Source organism: Apteryx mantelli, chromosome 2 (genome assembly GCF_036417845.1).
Source record: "Apteryx mantelli isolate bAptMan1 chromosome 2, bAptMan1.hap1, whole genome shotgun sequence".
Classification (NCBI taxonomy): domain Eukaryota; kingdom Metazoa; phylum Chordata; class Aves; order Apterygiformes; family Apterygidae; genus Apteryx; species Apteryx mantelli.
Window position 1 is genome coordinate 55602557 of NC_089979.1, and position 26324 is coordinate 55628880.

The window sequence follows — 26324 nt, forward strand, 5'->3', positions numbered from 1 at the left end:
ATTACACTGATAGGTTCATTTTTCATGTAGATCTGCCTTTTCATTGGAGGGAATGCTGGAAATACAGTGCTTGACAATCTTACAAAAATGAAACATATAATGTGCCAGTTCAGAATTAAAACCTCTATTTAATGAAGCTATGCCAGTACAACAGATTTATGTTGCAAACAAATCTTCCTTGTGCATTTGAAGATCAAGTTAAGCACTTGTTTTATTTTCTTAAATATTACTTGTGTGGCTTTGCTTGAAAGAAAATAAGGAATGCATTTATTCCAAAAGCTAAAACACAATCTAAATACAAACTTATTACTTAAACTTCCAAACCGAATGATGATGATGATGATCATCATCTGAAAAAAAAACCCAACCCTCTTTAATAACCTTCATGTAATCCTTTAATCCTGTAAGCTTTTATCTGGGGCTTTGTATTTATTACCAGAGCAACTTTCTTTCATTACAGCATCATCAAAGAATGGATTTCTGATGTTCTGTAGTGTCCAGGGAGCATTAAGTTTTTTTTTTTTTTAAATTCCTTTCTGTCACTGCTTTGGCTTTTGTAAGTAGCGAGTTATTTTCCTCCTACTGCTCACAACGTATTTGAAAGACTAAATATGTCCATTTGAAGGTGTAGTTGTAAAAATCTTGCAATTTAATGTTTCCCCAAAACTTTTAGTGGGAAATAACTTTAATGTTGTTAAGGAATGTCATATAACTCACTTTATTAATTTATGGTCTAAGAATTCTTTTTCTCTTATATAACAAGCTGACCTTTAGCAAACTGCCAAGACAGAAGGAATAAGTGACATTGTTACAATGAAAAAAATGCATAAAGTGGGTGTTGTATTTTTAGTTTTGGAGTCTGGTCATTTTCTTTCCAAACTTTAGTGTAGTGGTTGATGCACAATTAATTTTCTAAGGATTGACAAATTTGCTAGAAAGCTTGATTTCTGGTTTAATAAAAATGGCTCTATTAAAAAAAAATCTAACTGTTATGTCAGCATTTTGATTTTTATTCAAGACAAATCTTTAAGCTGTTCAAACAGATAATTATTTTAAATACAGTGTATGGATTATTTCTGTATTAATTAGTTTGAATCTACCAATAATATCCAGTTGTTGTCATTGAATACGCTGTGAATCTCCATCTTTGTTTTGTGCTTTATAAACACAAGGAGTTTAGGCTTTGTATATGTTGTCTCAAAAGAGTCTTGGTATAGGTGAAGTCCAACATTTTGTTAAACATCAGATCATAAATTATTCTTATATGGAAACCGATATATTTTATAGTTATCTCCAGAGATTGCAGTTGGTGGGGAAGTGTCTATATACAGAAAGCATTGTAAATGCCTCTTCCTTGGTTGTTCTTGATATGTCAGCCATTGGCAGTGGACATAAGGCACTGAGGAAAATCACCTTTCAGGTATTAATCTTTCGAAAGATGGACTGCTTAACTGCCTCTCTTATTAACATATCTGGAAGTTCTTCACCTATCTAAATCTTATATATTTCTGTGTATCTTCATGGAAAAAATTCTGTCTTGTAGCTGACTAAAAGGAAGTATAACTTTCTAGGCGTGTGGGGTTTTTTGTTTTTTGTTTTTTAATGACCAAGACTTATGTGTGCGAAACAATCAGCTGGCATTTGTGAAACAGAGCAGCTTCCAACTTCTTTATATTAAATTAACCTGTTCTGCAAGACTACAAATTATAATCAGGCCTCTTTTGAATGATTTACTGTAGATTACATCTTTAAGAGACTAATTTATTTGGTGAAAACATTTTACGTTATTGACTTAAGGTGTTCTTTCCATCACCTATGCGAAGATGCCAGCCTAGCATTAGTCACTGCAAGTGTTTAGCCTGAAAATTATTTCAGTGAAATGTAACTAGTATTGAAATGGGCCTAGATTGTCCAAACTGGGATTAAATAATTGTCACCTTTCTTGCTTTTGAGAGGAAGGAAAAATGTCATGTTCAATGTAGATATAAAGGAGGAAGAACTTTTTAAGTCTTAATAAAATCCACACTATCCAGTTAGTTGCAGAGAGTATGTTAATTTTAGCTTTAGTTCAAGTTTAATATAACCGAATGCTTAGCTGATGTTGGTGCATTTCAGTGGTTAGTCATTGCAGATGTAAAATGTTCCTGCTGCTTTTATTCCACCTGCATCATTTCCTCTCAAAAGCTCTATTTCAAGGATGCTTCAAATAAACTTATTTAGAACTATACATTGGGAAGTTGGAAAGAAAGAATAATAAAAATTAGTTCTAGTTAATTCTGATATTGATTATGATTTAATGCTTCTTCAATCTTTGTGGTAAATTTTACAATTTCCTGTATTTCTCTCACAAGCGTATAAGAGCTTATCAGGTCTTATACTACTGTTCTAACAATTTCTAAATAATTGATTTGCATCCTGGCTCTGTTGATCTCCCTTTTTACATTCTTAATTTCCATGCTAAGAAAGAAAGGATCTGAAGACTTCTTTTTATCGTTATTATTAAATCAGGTGTTGGTGTTTGAACTATAGCAAGAGTTCTGTTATTCAGCTGTCTTGAAATGAACTTGCTTGCTAAGATCATCTCACTTCCTATATTGCAGAGTTACCAAAGGATTTAAAATATATTTCTAAGAGAACTTTTGGTCTGTTCCTCCCCTGTCCTTTAGAATAAACAGGTTAAATCCTTGAGATACTGGGCCCTTATTTATAGGGATTAAGGACAGTTGCAGTATATATTCTGGTTAGGCGCAAGGAAGAAACTTTATCCACTAAAAAAACCCAAGTGAACTTACTAATTTTGTCTCAGTGAAAATTCAGCACATTCACTTGTAAAATGCAGTCCAAGGACTGATCTCAGTAATTAAGTTTGGCACTTGGAAGCTAGATAACAAGATCTACACATTCATGGTCTTGCACTTCGGTGTTATTATGAAAAATTGCTACATCTGTAGGATTAAATACAATGTAGATGATGTAGGATGGAAATAATGGCAGATGATTCCCCTCTATTCTTTGGTCAACCTTGACAAGTAAAAAGGCAGTCTTGGTAAGGAAACAGTTGTTATGTATTCTGGAAAGGTTTTAATATAACTGAACAGGCATCCTTTGCTCATAGGCTAGTAATAACTGAAGATAATTGCTAGTGAAAAAAAGTTATCCTCAATATAAAGATTGACAATATTGATCAGTGCCCTGTTTTGAACCTTAGATGCTGTCAGATAGAGCTCCTTGGAATACAATCTGTCAGTTAACTATATTGAAAGTTAAGTTGTTTTTAACAAACTACTGTCCTCCCCCTTCTCCCTACAAGCCACTGCTCTTGTAAATCAAATATTTAATATCACCCACTAAGCCTTCTAACCCCAATGAGTATGACGCATTATAAAAAGTATGTTTTTAACAAGAGAACCAAAAAGGACTCATAAATACTTAATGTTCCTTAACCATTTTTTATTTTCCTTTTATAATGGCCAAAGGGAGCTTTGACCAGCATTAGCCTCTGAGCAAAGAGTGCTTTTCCAGAGCTGTGCAGTTCAGTAAAGCAGGATTTTTGAGCCTACTTTTATACTTTTATTCCCTGTATTAGAATACTTTGTAAATTAGTAAGTATCTGATAAAGCCCAGAAATTTACAGAACTGTGACAAGTTGTGGAGTAATAACAGCTGATGAAAAGGTCAGGAGAAAGAATGGGAGAAAGCTTCTTGTTCTCTGGATTCCCTTACTGTAAACAAATACAAAAAAGGAGAAATAATGCTGTTTAATCCTTGCCTTAACTTTGATTTACTGAAGCCAGACAGAGCAAGGAGTGAATAAGTTTTACCAACAAAAGGCAAGATGCTATGATCTTTCTGGCTTTCAGGGCCTGACATCAGGTGCGTTAGGTCCAAATCCAGTAAACAAAAGAGCTGAGATGCTGCACCACTAAGCTTTTTTGGGATATTGTAGTGAAATCCTGAACTCTTAATGGGTATACATTTATGTTTGGGAAAACTAGGCGTTCTCCATGGGACACAGAGAAAGCCAGACATTTCAGGATGGTTGGCAGAGCAGGCAGACAGCCTCTTTAGCTCACTTTGTCAAATGTAGCAACAGGGAAACACTGAAGACAAATGAATCCCCAAAAGCTCTCCATGGGTCTTCTGGCATTATGCATCATCCTGACAGTCCAGAACTTGCTCTTTATTGCAATTGTCTACTGCCTTTTTTTCCTGGTGGCTGTTTTTCTCCTCTTACAGCTTGAGGGTTTTTACTTTCTAGGTAACTTCTCTCATTATAAGATTGTAGCATCATCAGCAATCTGACTGTCTCCTCTTCTCTGGCCTGCTGAGTTTTGTATCGTCTTCTGTACAATATTACATTTTAACAAGAATGTTGGAGAGTGTCTTTCCTCAAGAGAATTTAGGGCTTACATGGGCCAGTAAACTGAGGTCTGATCTGTTGGTTTAAAAGCTGGGAAAGGGCAAGCCTCTTCTGCTGCTTTTTCAGAGGTGTCCACTGCTATGTTTTGCTATGTTTTGTTCCATCCCTGTGGGATATGCTGAGTATGGCCTGTGTTATGAATAGTGTGTCTTGGGAGTCTGTAGTTAAAAATACCTCATTTGGGGATCACAGTAGGGTTGGTAGCATCTAGCACAAGCTAGACTTGTCGGGAAGGAGTGACCGGGCTGAGCTCATACCTGATAGTTCAGCTGAGAAATTGGGTGCCTCGTGCATGGAATCCAATGCAAGCACTTCCTATAGCATGTTTGAGTTCATCACAGCCTTAACTGTAGGGACCATGGAGTTGAAATTGTGTCACTGATTGAGTTGAGGTGAGCTAAATAGAGATCTTTGTGTTTTAACAGTTGGTTTACCTGTCCAAATCCCTTCCAAATTCTGCTATGCTTAATTCCTTTTTTCCCCCTACTGGCTCCTAGTAGCTCCGTTGCTATCAGAACTTGCTTTCAAGTAAATGCGTGGCTTTTTCATCCAAAAAGAGTACACTGGCACAAGAATGTAACTTTTGATTTAATTATTTTTCTGTAAGTTTGATTTATAGCTATTTTTCTATCTGCTCTTTGCATATTAACCTTTCTAAGGAGCAGAAATTTTTTTAAATAAAGATTAAAGCTGTGAAGGAGGCCCATGTCAAAAAAGTGTGCTTCTCGCTGCCCTGTGCCACAAATGCCTTAAAGGAAGGGCTCTGACAAATTCACAAGAAGCTGAAAATGGGATTTTAGATAGGAATAGCTCTTTCAACCTTAAGTATAGCATCACTGCGGCTGCACTGTATAATTACAATGTCACTTGAGAATTGCTTAACAATTTTGATGCTTTAAACTATGACAGACTTAATTCTGAGCAACATTATTTTAGTTCTGTGGCATTTACAATGGTGCACAGCTGCTTAAAATTTCTGAATGTACACTGCTTTCTTCTTAGAAATTGGAGACAAAAAGGAAACTCTGAAATGAACTGTCAAGCTTCCTTTAAGGAAGATGATTCAGATCTAACCTCCTGCGATAGGTGGTATCGCTAGGGATGAATGAGGAATTCTGCCAGCTGTATTGCCAGTTTTGCAAGCAGGAAAACACTTTATATTTAAGATAAAATGCTTTTTGAAAGCTGCTGGCAGACTCAATGTGACAATGTGGTTCCTAAGCATTAAGGTCCATTTCAGAATAGGAGACATCAGAATAACAATCCAGGACAATATATTTCAGGAAAAACAAGATAAAATAAAGGTAATACAGATTGAATTTGTCCCTGAGGTTTTTTGCTCAGAAATCTTGTAAATGTCATATTTTAGTTTTTATAAACTTTACTTGAAATAAAATTCCTTATGCTCTGTATGTAACTGTCAGGATGTATTGGTGAAGATACCTACCTGCCAGTCAGCCTGGCTCTCTGAGATTTGACAGAGCTACTGCCTGATGTCTGCACTTTCATAAACTTTTCATGAATCTTTTCTTCAAAGATGGAGAAACTTGCTGGTGAAGTTAATTTTTTTTTCCTCTTTAAACTAAGACTAACCTTTCACAGCTAAGTCCTCCTGGCATCTGTTTGATGAAAAACTAATGTTGAAGATGCTTCAGATTGGTAGTTTGAATCACGTGCACACTGCTGTTCCTCAGCAGCGCTGTCGTTATACCTTGCCAACAACAAATACAGAGTAAATATTCTGTAATGTTTGAAATATGTGCTACTTTGTCATATGAAATCATTGATTTTATGTTTTTGTTTCTTTTTCGTAAGTCTGAGAGGCAAATTTAAAGCTTGATTAGATTTTCTTGTAGACTTGTCTTTCCTTGGTGTACCTCTGTAGGTTTCATGGAGTTTCTCCTGTCACACACCGGTGCATTTAAAATCAGAAGCAGTTTCTGTTAATTGTTGTCAGACATGTCAGGCATCTTGAGATGCAGTACAGCTTACTAATACATACAGAGATACATATGGAGACATACACTTTCTTTTTCTATGGAAAACCTTGATACCAGCCATTTTCATTGTACAGATTCCTCCAAATTGAGGACTTCAAGACACTGTACAGCTCTGATTAAAAAAATACAGTTCAGCTGAAGAACATCATTCAAAATAAAACAGACATTCTCCTGAAATGCCACATTGATAGAGCAAGAATACTAAAATGGCTAAAAGCCAAATGCAGTGACGTGCAACAATTATTGCAAGATAAAACAGTTTCAAAATTTAAACAGTATAGGTTTTTGTTTTGTTTTCTTTTTTAGCTTAGGGTTCTGGGGGTTTGTAGTATACATTAAAATGACTTGGACTGTACCTCCTGGGAGTTTCTGTGCAGGTGTTGTCAGAGAATAGATAACTACCAAGAAGCTACTCAAATAAGGTTTTCTTAGAAACTACTTTATTTAGAAGTATATGTTGTTTATTCTCTATGAAATAATTGTTTTTGCATGATTTTAAAAATGCGACTTTGATACCTTGTTAGCTAATTGCTCAAGAAAAAATGCCTATGACTTCTGCGCTTTTGATTCATTAAGGTCCTTCCTCCCCCAAAGTTCTCTCAAAGTGGTAAAAATAAAGATACATTTTTATCAAGTACAGGTTCAGTTACTTAATTTGAAACAGAGGTGGTAGCAAATGTGTTAGATTATATGCATACATTTACTGTTGCTATCAATGTCAAGGGACTTAGTCTGAAACATTTTTGGTCTTCACCTTCTTTATCATAATTGTAGGATGTTGTATTGTTCTGATGGAGATGGATTTAGAATATTTGTTGATTAGATGTTTTTCATAAAACAGGGACAGTGAACAGAAAGACTGCATTGAAATTCAGTAATGTGCATAATTCATCTATCATAATTTAACAAATGGAAAAGACTAAGATAAGCTGCCATCCATCATAACTATTTAACTGCACCCTAGGGTGAATTAAATTGTATTAAACAACTTTTGCCTTAACAGATTTGGAGAATTGAGTTGGGCAAGTCACATCTTCTCTTATCCACTTACTGCTACTGTTCACTGATTTGCAGTTTTGACATTTGTTACAAAACATTTAATTTGAACTAGAGATTTTTCAAAACTGTTTTAAAAACAAACTTGCACAGAAAAAGTGTTATATGTGTCTAGCACATAAATAGCAACAACCAAACCTAAATTGGAAACAGTGGCATTGTAAATTTGGATTGCTCTATAGATGTTCCTGGTTTTCCCCTTGATTTATATGGTTGGGGGCCGGGGTCTTAAGGAAACTAAACTTCTAATTTAGGCATTTCAGTTATATACCTAAAATTTTGGAGGTAAGTCCTGTTGCAGGCCTGAACATCCTTAACCCCTAGGTTTGGCAGGTGCCTCAGTTTCTTTCTTGCTTTGCCAAATGGATGAGTAAACTATTATATGTTGCTGGTATGATAATTTAGCCAAAGTATAGAATTTCTCCCCTTTAATGAGAAACAAGATAAAAAGGTGAAAGGCCAATTAACCAGGTAGTCAAGTAGTATTTTTTTTACATACTTGAAAATTAGACATCAAATCAGATATCTCCATCAGTAGGTTAGAGAAAAGGGTAACACATTTTTCTGAGTTCTGCTATTCCACAAGAAATTGCCATGTGAAAGAACTCATGGCTCGCTAATGCTGGGTCCCAGGCCTTGGCACATAATGATTTAGGGTGAGTATTTGCTTCTGGACCACGTTGCTAATTGTGGACGATCTGTACAAATTGTGGAGAGAACATAATAACAGCAGTGCTCATAGTAATGCTGCAGGAGAAGCTGCACATGGGGTGCTGGCCACAGCCCAAATCTGCAGTTTATGGATTGACATGTTGCAAGAATGTTGCCAACTGCTGGTTTTAACGGGATATGAAATAGGACAAATCTAAGCGCTCTCGGGCTTTCTTCTTTAAATTGCTGGAAGGCGACTGCAGTCCTACCCAGTGCATCAGCCTGGAGGTCAGAGCCAGCTGCTCAGCCGCCTGTCAGCCTAACCGTCACAGTGCAATTCAGCAGCGCCGCTCTGCGCTGTGTGACTTGGCTTGAACAAGCCGAGGATCTGTCCCCAGAAGCATTCGATGGAGCAAACTACTGGGCAAAATGTCCCCCTTGGGGTTCTGCTGGAAAGCTGTGCTGCACGCAAATGTTCCTGAAGTGTCGCATTTATGTTTTCAAATGAGTTCATAATCTGTAATGTAGCGCTGAAGCTCCTCTTGCACTTAGGCACAATGCAAAGCATTCTAATTAAAAAAGGGCAGAACCACAAGTCGTGGATATTGGATTTCCAGTTTTCCTTGATGTAGTAATATTAGCTCCATAAACTTGAATTAACGTAATTTTGTTTCATCTTAATAGTAAAATGCCATCCCCACAGATTTGCCTTGGTATCAATTAAGGGCCTTTGCTGTACTTGTTCTGCTGTTCAGTGAACACTGAATTAGCAGTATCATAACTACCTGTCAGTGAAATGCTCTTGTATGTTTTTCAGAAGTTTTCAAAGTTATTTAGTGCTTTCAAAATATCCATAAAAATCTTTAAGATATTTCCGCATAGTGGCATTTTTATTAAATCACCCAAAATGTGTTTTAAGGCTTGTACTGTATTTCTTCTCTCCCTAAACGTAATGACAGGATATAAGCTTAATAGTTTTAGAACATTGGTTTTGAAAACTATTTTTAACTTTTGTACATATAACTGTTCCTTCTCTTATCTCCTGTCACGAAGTCTGTTCTTCACAGAAGAGTCTGAAGGATGTTCTGTTCCTAATCCAGTCCTTTTCATCTTTCCTGGATTATCTCCTATACTCTTTAACCCACCATCATTTTGCTAAGGAGTCACATAAGTTGGGGGGCTGCAATTTACTCCTCCTAAGTGTTTTTGTCTCCACATTTTCCACTCCTTGATTGTTCATTAATCTTGTTAAAAAGAGTATATCTTTGATGCTTTCTTTTCCCTCATATATGCATACCATCTGCAAGTATTTCCATGTATTCCTTTTTAACATTTCTAAAATTGGATCTGTTCTTTTCTTTCCTTCACAGAAAACCCTTTTATATGCCCTTCTCATCTCCTGTATCAGTTACCACAACATCTGCTGATGTTCCTTTGTATAGCCCATTTGAAATCCAAAGTCTCATTCCCTGCTATCCCACTAGAATATACCTTACTCATACTGCAGCCTTTCCCTTGACTTCTCTTCTTCACTAAATCTTCTCGTCGTCAGCTTTTGTGGCCTGTCAGATTTGTCTGTTGCCAGTGGCTGCGACTGCATCTTCCTTCCCCGTACGCAGCGCTAATTAGCTTTATCTGCCCACTGCTCCTGGTCATCCTGTGGCTGTCTTCAGGCTGCCTTCCATGCCCTCGAAGCAGGGGACTCTTTCCACATGCTTATCTTTGCTCAGAAAACATCTTCTAGCATGACACTGAGATATCTGTAAGTAATTAGCCAACTGATTAGGATGGGGGGCAGTGAAAGGCAGCCTAAGATGATACTATTTAGGGGCTTTTGGCAATGTGGTGAAAGATAAGCAAAGATGATTACGGAGAGATGGTCCTTAAAGGGAAGGATTTATAGTTTTTAGTACAGGAGGTTAGGTAAAGGTTAGGTAAAAAGAGAAAGCACAAACTACCTAAGAATGCTGTGAAAACATGGCCAAGTGCAACTTGTGTATGGAATAAGGGAAGCTTGACTTCTTGTAAATAAGACAATTTTCTTTGGAAAGGCAGTCCATTAATTTGTAGTACTCTCCCAATTGTGAAAGACAGAGGTGTGTTTTTGTCAACTATGGTTTAAATTTTGCATCTATAAGATGATCTTTTAAGGAAAATAAATTAAATGCAATGGAAACTGGCCTTTCCTCTTGTAACTACTAGTCCCAATTTTATAAAACAAAAGCTTATTATAAATCTTTCTCCAAAAAATTCTCATGCACAGAATTTCCTGTTTCCATGAATGTTTGTTCAGTCACTTATTTACTTTTGTCAAACTTGGTTTTATTTCTGTAGCCCCATTGTTTGCAAATCAATGCCTTTCTAAATAAAATATCACATTTCACAGCATAACGTTAAACATTTCAGGTGAGTTATATTGCATATTTTCCTCCCTGAGAATAAAATAAATAGTGGGGGAGGGGGGAAGACCCTAGAAGTAAATAGACTTTCAAATGGGCAGTAGTCTCATTCCAGCTTAGCAGAGGTATTTGAGAGGGCAGTGACTTCACTGGCAGTGAGGACATTTTGTGTTACAGGTGATTGTTTTTTATCATTGTTCTGAGCACATGCCTAAATATGTCATTTTCATGAAACATTTTGGACTGATAGGTTCTATCTGAATAAATCTGATTTATTGTTCTGTGTTTAATTGCTCTTTTTTAGCAAAGGTAGCTCTGATAAAGAGCTTCCCTGTTTCAGAATTTAGATCTCTTCTTGGGCTGGGAATTGGCGCTGTTGTTCTTACTAGTGTTGGCGCCATCACTAACTAGCATCATAAAACCACACAAGTATAATAATCTGCTTGTTGTTTTTTAGCCGGATAAGATATTTATTTCCAACAATTCATAGGAGCTTAGTTCCACTTCCAGAAGCAGTATGAACTTGGAAGTGACAGAGGAAGCAAGAGTCATATTTGTACACAGAACAGTAGTAACTGCACTAACAGAGTTGTTTGTATTATCCTTGTTAAGAACACAGCCAAACACATCTCGCATGCAGCTTAAATGCAGTTCCCACACCAGGGCCATGTTGCAGGCTGTAATGGCACAGTGCTGATGCTGGCTGGTAATGTGAATTGCCCACTGGTGGGAGGGAGAAGCTGCTGGCCTTGCTGGCTACCTCGTAAGCCATGTGCATGTGCAGCTCAGCCCTCCCCTGTGGCGGTGCCCTGGGACCCTTGGGGGTAAGTGTCCTCTTGTGCCTGTGACTGAACCCTCCCAGCTTGGCTTCCAGCAGGTGTGGTGCAAGTCTAGAGCTAAGCCTCCTATGGGAGTCTCATAGGAAGATCTAATGGTCTTCGAGGTGGCCACCCACACCCTTATCAGTTACAGTCTTCCCTGGTCAAAACAGCATCTTAAGAGAAGAGGTAAAAGAGGTTATAAAAATGGAGAGAATGTAGAGGGAGGAGGAGAAGGACAAATAGATAGCTATGTGCATAAAAAAATAAGTTAAGAATTATACAAAATTGGTAAGATAGGGGGTTAACAAATGGGATGACCATTCATGATAATGAATGGGATGGCCAAGTAATTATAAGCCTGTCAAGCAGACATTGATCCAATGCAAAATAGCAGAATGGCTGACAATTATTTAACATACCTTTAATTCTTCACTGATTAACGTCAGTCAACACAAAGTTATGGGAAACAGATCTTTCTTCAAGTTAACATGATGTCTTGAGAGGACAAGTTTGACTTGTCAAAGATATGTGACATTTAACGTTTGTAAAATGTTTGATTTGGTGCCATGTGACATGTTGATTTAGTAACTGTAATGATGTAGAGTCAACAGAGCATATATCAAGTGTGTTTAAAAAAAACCAAAACTGGCTAATAGGTCTCAATAGCATAATTGAAGTCAGTAATCACTGTAGAGTATGTGGCAGTCCTCTGAGGATTAATTTTAGGCCTGACATTGTTTAACCTGTTTATTAGTGATGAGAGATAAATACAGAATCACTACCAATAAAAGTTTGCAGATGACAACAGGGCTAGTGCCATGGTAAGTAGTGATTAGAGAGAGAACTAAGTGATCTGGAAGGCTGGAGCATGAGAAGGCACTGTATCTGTTTGACACAGAAACCAAGACATGCCTCCAGCCTAAGGAAACACTTTTAAGAAATTAGTCACTGAAAAAGCTTGGCAGCCATGTTTTCTAATGTATTATTGGAAGTATCTGAAACAGGAGGAGTGCCTGGCATTGTTATAATGTCACTGGAATAATTCATCCAGCTTTGGTAGCCACAACTCATGAAGGATGACAAACTTGAGGGAGCTCAGAAGAGGAATTATGCTGAACCATCAAGAGTTTGGAAATGTGTCTTTGAAACTCCTTATACCTGCCACTTGATGCTATTTAGTATATCAAATTTAAGACATTTGACTCTATTTAATAATTGAGAGGACCCACAGAGTAGCAGGCAAAAGTATACTAAGCCTGAGTAATTGGAAGCTGACACTAAAGAAATTTAGTCTGAGAGTGAGGTGCAATTTTTAATGGTGATGCAGTTCATTTTTCGACTAACTTAGGGTTGAAGCGAACATTTCCTTTGGTACATGTGGCCCTGTTAAGTAAGTATCTAAAAATACTGAGATGTAGTAATTTCACAAATGCTCTAAGTGACCTGTGTGAGGTGAAGTTGTGGAATGACTAGTCTGTTCTGTCGGAAAGCTTTTTTTTGGAGGGGAAGACAAACAGGAAAAGAACACAATAGCTATAGATATATAATCTTGAAATAAATACCAGGAAACGATTGTAGGAGAATGACATGCTTCCAAGCCTGAAGCTGAAAAGAGACAGCTGTTTTGCTAATTCATGGGAGTAAATACTTTGGAGGGCTGTAAACCATTAGGAGCTTCTGCTCAAGTGATAAAGAGTAGATTAATCATCAGGATCTGTCCAGCACCAGTGGAGACAGAGAAGCATTTTGTGAAGAAAGATTAAAAAAAAAAAAACAAAAAAACCCAGAATATTCCTCCAAGTCCTGGAAAGGGTAACCATTATGGAAAAAACATGAAAGATGCACTGATTTATTGTGTTAAACTATTATTCTAGAATGCTTTTATTCTGAACAAATAATATTTTGCTTTTCAAAGCTGTTTTAGTTGTGGACAATCACTCTCAGTTCCAAAGAGAGCAGAGGAACTGCGGAATCGGAAGAGGTCAGGCTGGCTGAGAATATGACAGGGGACTGCAACCCAGGATCTGACATGATAGGAGCAGAAATATGAAATTCCACCTGTGAACAGAACTGAGAGTTAAGACCTTGGTAGTAGTGCTCAGATAGATTATGAAAGAAGAGAATGCAGTTAACTCAGTACCTCTGACATCTCCGTGATTTAAAATCTTTAAAATCCGTGATTGCATGTGTCACTAAAAGATATGCTGTGGTTCAGGTAGGAATTAATTATGTGAAGTCCTGACATCTGTGCAGTGCACTGGGTTAGACCAGGTGATGACAGAGTAATCTATGAGTATCTCACATTCTGTTGAAATATCCCTGTATTTAAACTGCATTGACACTTGATGCTCAATTCGTAGCACCCACTGAGTTCTTTAGAACTATTTTATATGTCAAAAAATAAAGGCCAAACTAAGCTTTTATTAACATTTTTAAACATTTAAATATGATACATTTAAATAAGAAGAAAACTGCTCCACAAGCTCATCTGTTTATTGTTTTCTCCATAGGTAATTAGGTAAATTAATGAAGATACTTTATATGTGTATATGTTTGTATACACACTGTAAAAATAGAATGTATAATAAAATTATAATATTAATAAAATGCTACAATAATACATAGGTACTTTCAAGTATTTAAACAGAAAACTGAGCTAGTATAAATAACCTGTCATAAATCAGTGGTGCAGTGCTAATCTACACTGTTTGGAGACGTGGGCATATGACCTTTAGTTTTATTAGATTATCCCGTTATGAAGGGAGCTTTGGGAACTGGGAGGACAAGACCTCCCCTATTTAGTTACGTCTGGAAATGCCAGGTGAATATCGAATTCTTTTCACAAAGGATCAGAGATGCTTATCCCAATGTTATGACCTGGACAAAATATCCCTTTTGTAAGGCGTGGAGTAGGAATTAGTGGAAAGCAAAAATAGTTTGGATCAGCCTGAGAGTCTGGATTGATTAGGGCATGGGTGCAAAAATCACTCACATCCAGAATCTGCAACGGTTTCTCCAAAGTTAGAAAACATAAAGCTTTGCATGGCCTCGATTTGTCTTTGCATTCTTTTACAAGATTTAAGCGAGTTTAGTATTGACTTAATTCTCTTATGAGCAAGAATTGGAAATAATTACTTTATCCAGACAGTGCAGTGGTAATGCTCTACTCTGCTACATGGGAGATTCAAGAGTTCACTCCTTGGGTCACATAAGCTTGGCGTGCAGTAGCAGTGCTTTTAAGACTCTCAAATACGGGTCTCTTTTTATGGTTGATCAGACCTTGTGAAAATGTCAGAGGTTTCTAAAATTAATTATTTCTTCTCCTTCTGGCAGGAGGTTATAGATGTGATGAATGAAATAAAGTATAATTTATTGCAAGAGATAATGACTAAAAATGAAAAAAAAAAAAAGCAGCAGCTAACTGCATTTAAAAATAGAACGTTATTTATACCTGTGGCACAGTGGAAGCCTGTTGTGCTGACTGAATTTAACAAGCAGACCTGGGATTCAAGCTTGGCGCTGCTAACGACCGGAGGCGTTATTGATGTAGTGAGCTAATTACCCGTGTGATGAAGTTGCCTGCTGGAGGTTTTTGACTGCTTCGTCACTGTGGCACCTCCTACAGGTTAATTCATTGAGCAGTGCAGATAAAACCTCCAGACAGGAGGTCCTGTCCTCTTTCTCATCCAGACATAAAGAGTTGTACTGTCAGCAGTACCTAAATAGAGAGGAGTATTTTCTTGACTTATTGACTGAGTAGCTAGAGATATATCATGCAACAAAATGGGTTGGGATGCTCTGCAGCAGTCCATAGCCACACATGGAAAAAAAGATACCCAGTAACTTTAAAAAGCAAAACAAAAAGAGCAATATTCTTTCTCCTCGAAGGAGAGCCCCAAGATCAAATGAAGACAAGTATGGAAGAAAACTTACTGATTTAAAAAACAGGGAGGGAGCCAATAGCTCCTCTATTAGCAGATGGGGAGAGGGTTGCATTTTTTTTTTTAATTCTTTCTATGTATAAAATTCATTTTTGGCATTTGTTCTCAAGTGTCAAAATCAAAATTCAAAGCATTATTTATGATCTAATTAAATGGGCTGTTTATTTCACTTAAAATTCATAAGCAAAAATACCATCTGTAAAGTGATATAACAACAAATGGAATGAACACCAACATGTCATGTCCATTTTTTTCTATTTATGTCCTCTCCTTTTACGAAGTAGAATATAATCTTCAATATATTCTGTCCAAATCTGGATTTCTGATATGTCAGGCAGAATAAACATAAAATACATCTTAAACAGTATTAATTTTATGGAAATATTTTTAAGACTGTAGAATCCTTTATGCAGACATGTTTAATGGGTTTTGGGGGGGGGGGGGTTAATTGTAGCATAATTGAAAAGCTTCCGAGACCAACAAAGCTAACACAGCCTTTGTTCTTTACTTAAAACTAGAATTGTGCTGTGAATAGTCTGGATTTCTCATCCAAGCTTAATATGCTGTTATCTAACAGGATGCACTGAGTGGTCTGTAACAACTGCAGAACTCATCAAGCAAATGGAAAGATTACCCATGAAATCAAGCTTCAAACTTTTATTTTCTCACAATCAATAGGAAAGTAATGCGGTTGGATTTATAATGATATTGAGATTGACTGCTTAAATCCTTTTTAAAGTTCAAAGTTCGACACAGACTGTGTGTACAAGCAATCCACGGTAGAGTTTCTAAGTAGAAGCTTGTGATAAATAAGTGAAATCGGGTTTGACTGAAATGGCCCATCAGTCCCATATGGGTTTAGCAGGAAGATTTCAGGCTCAAAAAGACAGTAGTTTGGAGAAGCATCAGGCATTGGTTTCACATCAGCTGAGATTGCTTTGTGGAGTCTGTCTTCTGGCAGACATAAAGCCAAGAGGCTCATTAAAAATGAGCAGCACCAGGGAGGATGATTGAGCTTCAAGTACACTTGTGTTTTTTAGCTTGAAGAGTTTAAAGGTGAAGATACATTTTAAAAGCTCAACTGGCAGATGAGGAGAATGCTGTCAGGTTTCTCAGTGAAATGCCTTTATATATAGATAAATAGGATATTACAGTGGTTTTTGACAACAGCAGAAAAACAATACTAGAACAATTATTCAGCTCAGTATGTCCTGGTAGTCGAATGAAATGATAGTTAATCACTTGCCTATCAAGATTGAATTTGAGAGAACAGGTTGTTTTTATCGCCACTGTCTGTTAACTTCATAGGCAATATTAACCTTCAATAAACATTGTGGAAGCTGAGGAAAAAAATGAGTCTTGGAGCTCACTTTGAGGGTATTTTACACCGTACTACTAATCTATTGGTGGTGTCTTAAAGTTTGCTGTGGGACCATTGACTCACAGCTGAATTTTACCTGTATGAAAACTTTGAACTGTTCTGCCCCATCATATATATTGACTTTAGAAAGAGATGATACTGAACTTTAAAATCAGAACTTGGCTTCTAATTCACTTCTCATTCTAATATAAATTGGTATACTGTGCTGTTAACACATAGTTATAGTAATCATACAGCTATATAGTAGTTATAGTAATTTAAAATACCATCTTTTGACTATTCTGTGACTCCATGGGAATTGTTTGTCAATGATGTCTGTCCATTTACCTAACATTGTAATGGAAGGAGTAAACAAAGTGGTTTACTTATGGAGTAAAGCTTGGGGGAGAGCTTTAGTGAGAGCATTTTTTTTGTTTTTAACTCTATCTGAATTGTAAATTCATGTGATAAATCTATTGCTTCAACAGTCCTTTTTCTCACAGTCTCATAGTATGAAATTCAGCTTAAAGCTGCTTTGCATGAGGAAACGTGTATAGATCTTGACTCAGCTATAGACAGAGGAACCGTGGTTGGTTACTGTGTTGCTTTTTCTTGTCTTCATCTAAGCACGTCCATTATAACGTGTTTCATCCGATGGTTGGGGGAAAAGCATTTTGGGATAATTGCGTACTATATTAATTTCAAGTTAAGAATGAAGACTTTGGATTTCAGTAATTCCATAAGAAAAAAAGTGCCATTTTTCAAAATTATTAAATAGAAGCTTAGTGCAATGCAGAGTCCGCTGGGATCAGAAACTTGCTGGCTTTGTGCACTGAATGGGTGGCGGGGTTGGCTCGGGGGAGCTGGTTTGCCTGTCTTGTAGCAGACTGCCGTTGCACAGCCGATACACATTTGCACAGCCGAGAACATTTGCGTAGGGTGGATGTAGCATGCAAAGGTTCGTCCTTGTGACAAACTGAAAGTCTAATACATTGCTGCCTGAACTGATGTTAGCGAAATTGTCTGCTGTGGTCTCATAATCCCAGTCTTGATGACTGTATGTTTCTCAGTAAGGTGAAGTACCTTAGAGAGGAGAGAGTAGGACATTTGTTATGATGGGTTTTGGATGCGAGGCATGCATTTCAGTCCCTTCCTCCTAGCTGGAGAGAGAGAGAGAGAGAGAGGAGGAGGAGGATAAGGAAAAAAACAAATTAAAAAAAGGCTGGATATCCCCACTCCGTTACTTCTTTCCCTCTGAGTTGCATTTTATTTCATCTCAGACTTTCCAGTATAGACATTTCTTTCTTCAGTATTGCTTGTACGGTTCTGTGTTGTTTCCTAATGCCCTCTCAGCTGAAAAAACCCTTTAATGATGGCTCTATGGCATTGTATTGAATGACATGCAGAGCTTTTGGGGTGCTTAGGTGAAGTGACCTGGAAAAGGGATAACCAGTTCTTAGGATAGTTAATTGCCAAAGTGACACTAATATGGAGCTGCTGAAGGCAAAAAGCTTTTTTCCTTACTTTTGTTGAAATTGCCTCTCTTCAGTGGATCAGTACAACCACTTGTGTCCCCCCTAAGCACCATAATGAGAGATTAATGGTAAGTGGATTTTGAGTTTACCCTTTACAACAGGACAGCATTTTACCTAAGGAAATAATTTAGGATTTTGCCATTAGTCCTTGGTAGCTCAAGGAGAAAATGAAACCAAGAAAAAAAGAAACGAAACAAATAATTTCATATTTTGTTTAGATATTTTCTTTTTAATTCTAGCTGCATATGCCCGGGCATGTTCTGGCAAAAGCTCTACTCAGTGAACTGAAAGGAGGAGTGCAGGTAAAATTGCAACAAAACCAAGTGAGGAAGGGATAGAGAGATTCCACAAAATAATGAAATTGGTAGGGACAGCTTCTGTTATCAAGCCTAAGAAATCACATATAGATGCTGAGTGGAAGAGAGAGATACCGATGGTCTGTGTCTTGTCCCTCTGCTGACAGAAGGATGAAGTGCTGCTGACTGCTGCAGCTGGCTAATGTGTTGTCCAGAGGCAAAACTGAAATTACCCTCTCTCTTTTCTCTCCACTAAGAAGGACTACAGAAAACATACTGTAATGTGTTTTACTGTAGTTTTGCGAAATAGAGGTGTCATTTCAAATCCATTAAGAAGTACTGCATGTTCACTTGTCAAAAAAGAGTGTATCTAATTGTTACCTTTTGTGTGTGTTACTGGAATATGTGCATCTGTTTCACTTCTTCCCAGCATGTCCTTACTGTTCTCCATTTGAAGTAAACGGAGAAATAATAGCACTCCCAGACATTTTTTTCCTAGCATCTCCTCTCTTTGGTAACCAAGATGATTGAATACTTTTGCACACTTAATAAAGATGGAGTTTTGCACACTTGTAACAGGTAGCAATAGAAATAAGTGAATTTGACAATAGAAGTGATATAAAAAAGATGTTCAGTTGTATTTTTGGTTTTCTCGCAAGGCTTTTTCCACTACCAGAATGTCTTTTGAATTTTTAATTCTATTTTAAGTGTATGAAAAAGGTTCTTGGTTTGTTATTTGTAGTCAAGGTTTTTTATTGAAACATTTTGAGGCAGTTTATACAAGAGATTTTATACTTTGAAGTGTAATGTTGTCACGTATACAAAGCATATGGGATGTCTATCTTATATTTATTCATTTTGTAGTGTTTTTGGCCACCTTCCAGAATTTCTGCAGGTTGAGACAATTCCAAAACATCACAGTACATCATCCATCTCCCTTTTGCACCTGGTATTCACCATTTTATCTTTTTTTAATGAGCTGTACATCTGTGGGTTAAATATATGTTACAAATCAGACTTCTACTTGCACAGTGTACCTTTTGGATATTAATGGTTTCAGTCTTTAGCCAGAAAGGGTTCATTTTAGTATGGATTGCTTTGATATTTATTTACTTTATATCAGGGCAATTGCCAGTAGATTTCTGCAATGTGTGTCATTTCTGGCAGAAATTATCATGCTTTGGTCAGAATTTCTTTTCCTTATTATTCATTTAGATTGTTTCAGTTTGTATAGTTTTGGAGTGATTTGTTTCTCTGTTTTTCAATGAGTTTTTTTATTTAGCATTTGTTTTCTGTTATATATACAAACCAAGCTGTATAGAGATGAGTTTATTTGACAACGACATTCTCGAAAAGTCATTCCATAGTATGTACTTTATGTCCAATGGAGATTTTTCTTGTAAGGCTTCTTTTCGAAGAATTTATGTCATAGTAATACTTATTACACTTATAAAGTGATGTCCCTGATGAGGAACTCAATTTTTAAGCATTAAAATAATGCTTAAAAAGATATAATCTTCATAAAAAGGAATTAAAAAATACCTTCTCCATAGCAGCTATTATTACTTTTGTACAAAGAATATCTCTTTTAGTGGTGTTAACTTGTGTTTTATTGGAAGACCAGCTAGTAATTTTAATACCTATCATGATAGCCTTCCCTATAACTAAAGCATAAAACCCAAATGACTTTTGCAAACATACTTGTTTTAGTAATACCTTTCAAAATAGGGTTTTCTAATTATATTTCTAAACAATCCTATATGTTAACAGATTAGAACATACATATCAAAAGAAATATTGAAATGTTCAATTATTGATAACTGCAACATGTGTATAGTTTGTATACGTAAGCGTGCATGTGCACTTGCCGTTATAAAACCACACCATACATTAAGAAAAACTATTGCTAATATTGCAAAGTCAAGCACACAGACATTAAGAAGTGCCAGAAATAAGTTTGCTTGAGAAATGTTAATTTACACCCTCTTTCCAATGGGCCTCTTAAATATTAATTGATATCCAAAGGACACAATAGTATGGATATCTTTTGCTTGCACGAGATGGACAGTATTTATATTATGAGCTTTTATTCAGTATTTTCTTTTTATCCTTAGTGGTTGGTGTGTGTTTCTGTGTTTTGGTATCTGAAAGGAGTTTAAAGACAAACTTTGGGAGAGAGTTGTTCCTTGTCTGAAGGCTTTTTTCCTTTTTCACTGCAGAGTTCAGGAGCCTCAGTCTCGAATTATTCTCAATATTAGGTGGTTGTTTTTCAGAAGACATAGAATTGGCTAAATTTGGGCAGATTTCCTGGGAAAGTTAGGCCTGACAATTCTGTCTTCCAGAAAATGCAACTCTGCTACAAAGTGCTAGTCACCAAAGCCAAAATGTTTTTGGAGATATTTGCGTCAATTCAGTTTCTGTCAGGCAAGTGGAGGAGGGACAGAGAACTGTTGTAAATGTTTGATGAACATGTGGTAAGCTTTTGAAGTCTCATAAATAGCAACTTTAAAAGTTTATTTGAAACTGATTTTTTTCTATGTGCTGTCATCACCTATGATACTGTCAAAATTGGTCCTTGGATTCAGAATCCTCTGAACTCTCATCCTCATACCAGCTTTTTCACTTATCCTAGCACAATTTTATATCATTTTCCACCTGTCAAATTCTCCCTTATGCCCAGAATTAATATCTGGCCTTTCTTAGCTGCAAAATCCCATCCAAATCCTTTTACCTCATCATCTTCACCCTGGCTTATGAGATTTTTCCAGATAATTCTTCCTTCCTCTACTTTTTTCAAAACCCTGAGCACACCCATAATCAGTAAAGTTCTTTAATTGTTAAATCCATTTCCTCTTGCTCTTCTCCCTCACCCCCACACATATGCAGACTTAACAAAATGAACGTAGATGCTATTTTAAATTGGGTTGACTTTATGCAGCACATGGTTATTCAGATTCTTCAACCAGTAATTTAGATTACAGTATTATTTTACAGTTCTGAACAGTTGCCTATAGTATAAATTAAAAACTTGGCTTATTTTGAGAGAAAATAAAAATGTTCTTTTTTTAAAAAAACTGTGTCCTCTGCTGAAAGCTCGCTTGTACAGCATGGACAGGAATTCTTGATGTGTATATGTCATTGCAGATATGTGGCAGCTCTCTGTACACTTTTGAGGCTGTAAGAGTATGTTTTGCTACCTATTCCTGAGCTAGCCTGTCTGGAAAGTCTGTTTAATGTGTCATGCTATACCAGCATTGAAAGGGCAGGTGGAGGCTTTTTTGCTGAGAATCTACATACAAAGGAGATTCCAGGCAGGTCATTATGTCCTGTTTTTCAGTACGCTCTTAAAGATGTCTATTTATGTAGCTATGTTAGTTCAACTGAAGCTTTGTTGGATCAACCATTTATTGATTTCACAGATGTGAAGATTTTTGTATTAGACAATTTTTGTCATCGACCTATCTGTAGTAGAAATAATGCAGCAAATAAGACCTGTCATATCGGTTTAGAGATAACACTTTCAATTTTTTATGCTAAAAATTGTCCATTGATTCCTACTTTTGATTTCTGTGCTAGCCAGTTTATAATTTAGAATGGCACTTTAATTTCCACCCCATGATTTCTTATCAGCCCCTGAATGAGCAGTTGCATTGCTTATTCTCTGATTCAACAGCTTAGGTGCCCACAAGCCACTGTACCTAATGCTGTGTTTCTCAGAACATTTTTTTAATTGTTATGAGAGTGTCTAGGTATGATGGTTGTCCAAAAATCTAAACTTTAAAAATGTGAAAGGAAACATAAGGCAGCACAGTAGTGCTGTCTCATCTTCCCCAGGAGGGAGTCCTCAACAGTAACTCTCGGGGATGAAAGCTGACTCCTTCACAATCTAGTGAAGCTTAATGATTGTGTTTTGTCACACTTTTCAGTTCTTTCACTTATGATTTGCCTTGGTGTATTATTCAGCTAATGTGCTTGGTCCATTGGTGTTGGATGCACTGATGTTTGCTAGGACACGAGGGAACAGGGTTGGTTGAGTAATGGCATCTTCTTTGTTTTGACAGAGGCTCCTTTTTGTAGACGGAAAGAAAAGATCCATTGCCTTATAGGAGGTTATTCTTTTCCTATCTTACCAAAGCCTTCTGATAGCTTTCTGATCAGATATTGAAACCTTTATTTCTGTCTCAAAGGACAGCTGCACTGTAGTTACAGTTAGCCAACATAAACACACATCCAGTGTAACTGAGAATTCAGAGGCAACAGCATTTAAAATCTTTTTAGAAGGAGGTAAAGAAGAATATCAATTCAATATTTCATTCAATAAACTCAAATTTTGAGTTACCGTTCTGCAACAGAATGTATGATGTTGTGGCAGATCAGAAACCGTAGGGTTTTTCTGTAAAAATGCGTGTTTTGTCCCAATGCAGAGCCCTTGTATCTCACTTAGCTTGCATATATAAATTCATTGCCAATACTAACATTGATACTCCCAAGCATTGCAAGTTTCAACACTTGTAAATTTGGCAGCATATTTTTGATAAAAACTACATTTTGATCTGAGATCTTTGCAGTATGTAAACCCAACAGGAATAAAGCAAAGTGTCAGGCATAACTTTGAATTTTTTTCCTACATTAGCTTTTGTCACTTAACCCAAATTCTCGAAGAATACTTAATAACAGATATTCTTAGTTATGCTATAACACACAGAATTCTTTAAGTAAAACTCAATTCACATTAGGAAAAATATTGAGTATGCTTTATCCCATGTACTTTCACTAGTTGTTTTCATCTTAGCTAACTTCCCAGGTGAAAATCGTTAAATTTTCAAGATCTATGCTAAATTAACCAAATGCAAATAGAAACGTTCAGGAAATACTACATTTGGACAATGGCATAGCTATATTGAACTAGATTCAGTGATGGTTAAAGGGATGATTGCATTTGAAAGAACCATAGTTTGCAATAGACTGTGTTGCATCTTGTGCATTTGTCAATTCAATTTATCTTAGGACTCCAAAAATATCTATAAAATGCAGAATAAGCCAAAGAATCTTAACAGGATACATATTTCCTGTTTTATTTTTAAGTGTTTTACTAAGCCTAAAAGAATCATTCTTTAAAATACAGTTCAGGTGTCCAGATTAATAAAATTTTAACATGCAGGGAATTTGCTTTGGTTGATTATAGAGCTTTAAAAAAATGTTCCAACTGTTCCTATTATCAGCAAAAGTAATATGATTTAAAGAAGATCAACTTAGCACACCTTTATTGTTTTTATGAAAATTCAGAAACTCTGACTTAAGTAAATAAACAATGTGTGTTTTAGTTGTTAAAATAAATTCTAATAAATAGTAAAAATGAGCAAAATTTCTTAAGTCTTTTAGCTGATTATAAACCACCACCTATTTTGGTGGTGACTAGTGTTTCCAAACTGTGCAAAAAATGAGAGGCGTTAAAGATCTCTAATAGTTGAGATTGTTGCCATCCCTTGTTGATGTCGTATGTGGCTTTTTGTGAATTGGAGATCTTGTACAGTAAGAACAGTGTGAACAGAAAACAGGTGGAGCACTCCAGAAGGCAGGAGGGCACGAGAAGATGCAAATGAAGGGTTTTGTCAACTGTTGTGACCCATTTCTAAAGAACTTTAGAAGCTTTATAGTATCTTTGTAATACAGTCAAATGTGAATGCCAGAATTTTCAGGGAACAAATATGAGCCATCAGAACTATTCATGATTCTTGGTTTACAATAATTATTCTTTGGCTAATTCAGCTGTTGTTGTTCCACTCAGATGTCCCTTGTCATTTTTATTCAGTCTATAAACTTCTCTATACTTCCAGCTCATGCATATGCCATATATGCTATTTCAATCTACAAAACAGTTTCAGAAAAAGTTGTATGTGTTCAACTGCCTTCATTAATACTCATCTTATCCTCATGGTTGACCATGGAAGAAACATGACTTTGATACCTGTGCAATTTGTATCTGCTGATCAGTTCTCTGCACAGGTGACTTGTGCAGTTTGATTTCTTGTAGTAATTGAACTTGTTGTTACAGTTTATTAGTTGTGGGTGGAAGTAGCTTAGGAATGGGGTGAGGAGTTCAAAAGTTGCTTTTAAACTCTTCCTGTGGCAGGTAGAGATCACCCATTTCAAGGAAGTTGAGTAAGACAGTAAATTTGCAAATGCTTGAAGGATGTAAGTGGCAAAGATGAAATCAACAAAGGAAGTATCCTGACAGGGTAACTTAGCCATAGACTCACATGAGAAATGTGAGAAAAAACAAGAAGAAAACAGTCCTGTGTTGACAGAGCAATGGTCTGGACACGTAGAACTTTCCCTCATCTGTTGTCCTATTTATCCATTTTCTTGACAACTTCCTAACCAGGAACAAGGGGAGAAGTCTTTAATACCATATGGAATCACAGACCCTTCGTTTTTTTGCCAGTATTGGACATTTTACAGTACTTGGTTCTGATTCTGCATTTGAACAAGAAAATACCTTAAACTTTCTTATGGCTTGTTATCACTAGTGGTACAATGTAATGAGGTATTGAGCTATTCCATGAATTTATCAGTCCAGTGTTTAATATGTAAACATTAATGTATGCCATTTTTTAATCTATGTAAATATTTTTTGCCAAGATAGACTATGTTGTGCTCTTTATATCTTCCTATTTATGTTTCCGTCTTAGTGTCATTTGCAATACCTTTGCAAAACTACCTTTTGCTTCACCTGCATTTAAATAAAAAAAAAAAGTGTGGAAAGTTCTGTTTTACTTTTGTGCCTGAAACTTAACTTGTGCAAGATTTTAACTGCATTGGGTAATATTTAGTCAAGCATTAGAACAAATATATAAAAGGCTGCCTAATATTCTAAGCCTTCCCCCTAGAAATGTAACAGATATCATTTGGTGCACTTTAAACAAATCTATTTTTAATTTCTGAATTTGTTTAACTTTAGGAGGGAGATAATTTTCTATCTGTTGTTGCCTTTGAGGTAAAATACTAGATTTTAGAACTGCAAGTTCCTTAATGGGTTTTCTGTTCCCAGTGGAATATCTAATTGAAACTTCTGCACTTAAAAGTGTGTAGAAAGGTGCCATATCCAGAAGTGCTAATTTCCCTGACATACCTGGAGCTAATGAGTTTCTATATAAAGGCATTTTAGAACAGAGAACAGTGTTGGATAACCTGTGTCCAAGCCTATAGGGCAAACATGGCACGCTTATTAAAAATAAAATAAAATGATGGCATTGTAAGGGGAAAAATAAAATTATTTAGTGGTTGCTTACAAAAAGAATTTTCATTAATGATTATATGCTTGCAAAATACAGGTCATGGATCTTAAATATAAACTAGGAATGGCTATTAGGAAGGCTGGGCTTTAGCTAGGTGAAGCTTGTAAGGTATAATGAATCTTTGTCTTATATTTTCCTAATTTCTTGAGAAGGTATTTTGTAATGCTATTTATAATGTTCTAGGGAAAATTCAGTTTTTTTAAGTTATTTTGTTATGTAGATTTTGTCTGTTTCCTATTTTAATAAAGCTTGGCAAGACTGTTTGCTGTGTGTATGAATAGATATCAAAGATGATGGATAGCTCCAAAGCTTAGTTTTGTTGGAACAGCTGAAGAATTTACTTTAATATGGGCTGAAGTTTTCATGACTAGGTTTTCCCTCGTTTTCCTGAATAGAAAGCACATCATTTTTCACTGGAGTAAAATGTCAAACATCAGAAGAAAACACAGAAAAAACATTTTTATAACCCTATGTTAATCTCCTGTTAGGAGAGAACAATATAAGAAAGCTAGAAAAGTTTTATTCTATCCCAAAGGAAAGCAGCAAA

The 26324-nt window shown here is 36.3% G+C and overlaps 1 protein-coding gene across 6 annotated transcripts in view; it reads left to right on the forward strand.

The window, feature by feature from the left end:
• Positions 1-26324, forward strand: part of PTPRM (protein tyrosine phosphatase receptor type M) — a 504474-nt gene that overhangs the window by 87040 nt on the left and 391110 nt on the right. The gene's annotated exons all lie outside the window — the stretch shown is intronic.